The following is a 1,965-nucleotide window of genomic DNA, read 5'->3' as shown; positions in this document are numbered from 1 at the left end:
CTAAAGGCCTATTGACATCCCTTCTAAAGATTCCAAAAACCTCCCGGCCCCCCAACGCTCGGGATTCCAATTACTGAAATATTTCATCTTCGGACACCGGTTCTTATTTGGTCTAGTTAAATAAACATTCAGTTAGCCCTCTAATCACAAACTGTGTATCGCAGGTCGTTCTGTTGTCACCAAAGTTTGGTAAAGAGTGATGAACCCTAATTAGCCTTTAACCATCGAACGAAGGAATTTCAAAATCTGGAAAACCGTTATTTTATTTACAAATATTAACCTTTGTACCATCTCACATACCTTGAATCTAAAATCAGCAATTATTGATAAAATTAGCCATTTATAGTGAAGAAGTTAATATATGTAATTATAAAAGTTAAAATAATAATTAATATATAAGAGGTCTTATTTTAAGATATAACATGTGGTTTTCAGAGGACGACGGTGCACAGTATTGAGTGCAAGAGAATTTGTGTGATGTGACTAAAATAAGTTTAATTGCATTCCTGGAAGTTTCCAATATCGTTCACCAATCTGACCATACTTGAGTTGCCTCGTGTGAACACACAAAGTCTAATTATAAATTATAAATGCGGGAACAATATTTTCCAAACTGCAAGAATGATATTGGGAAATAAATGTCGAACGAGTAGTAATGGGTGCCTTTAGACGTGTTGCAATGAGAGCCAGAAAATTTTGTAACATGTAAATCTGTTTATTTTATTTAGTCATATATTTTCAATACTGGTGCTTCTGTATTCAGTCATCTCATCAGTTTAAAGGTGAATATTCTAATTTATAAACACGCTAAGCAGGGTTTTTGAGTTTCAAAAGTTCTTAGTTGCCGAAATGCAGCATTTCATGCATTTGATTCTCTATTATCTCATAAACTTTAACGTTTTTTCTAAGTTTATGTAATCTGGATCTCGTGGTTTAAAAAGTGACATGTTTATGGTAGGAAGAGAAGTACATTCAACTTTAAAACTTAGCAAGGTTGCGAAAATGACATGATAACAATACATATAGTAAATCATTTTAATGAGAAAGATACGGAAATCTTCAACTGGGAAGGTTTAATGATAAGTGGGAGGGGCGGCACCCAGAAATCTGTAATGGGCAATTAATGCGTCAAGAGTCTAGAAGAGTGAAAATAAATATCATAAGAGAACTATCTAGAAGATAAACTATGAAATTAAACAATCGTCTCAGTATTTTATGCTAGCATTTATATGAGCCAGCCAGCAACAGCTGTCAAAACAAGATAATGCCTGCATGTCTCTTCATCAAGCTTCATGCTTGAATTGGTTGGGAAGCACCAAATAAGTGCAATTTACTGCTCTTCATTCAATTTTGGACTCAAACGGGCAATCATAATCTCAAACTTACCAAAAAAGTACATTAATCATTATATGTTTTAGTTGGGTCTTAAGAGATGCCATATACTTTAACTTATAATTCATGCCTCTATTTAAGAAAAAAACAAGGCCCTTTATCTACGAAAGAGACAAACAAACAACTAATTAATGAGGTTGATAAAATAGTCAACTAACCTAATAAATAGGAGATCCATAATCCGAATCCTGTTGAAAATCAGTGACCGTGACTGTTCCGATAGACAACAGTTAGATCAAAGCTAGCTAATAAATTTTGCCGGCAAAATGAAAAAAAATCTCCCATGACTCAAAAGATGATTAATAGAGACAGTTGACGTATCCACCCAATCTTTGTTTTTTCAGAATATTTTTATAAAAAATAGTCCTGTGCTGTGGGCTTTCCAGCCAGAAGTCAGAAAAGAGAAAATTCAGCGTCGCATGTAAGTCTTGCGAAATAATTATGTCCGCAGAATGAAAAATATTAACTTCCCATGACTCAAAGAGGTGATTAATGGAGCCAGTTCATGTCTCCAACCAACCTTTTTTCAGAGTTTTTTTCTTATAAAATTAGCGTCCCATGCAAATCTCGCTC

Source organism: Wolffia australiana, chromosome 9 (genome assembly GCF_029677425.1).
Source record: "Wolffia australiana isolate 7733 chromosome 9, ASM2967742v1".
NCBI classification, from domain to species: Eukaryota; Viridiplantae; Streptophyta; class Magnoliopsida; order Alismatales; family Araceae; genus Wolffia; species Wolffia australiana.
The sequence above is the reverse complement of the archived record's forward strand: the minus strand, read 5'-3'. Positions refer to the sequence as shown.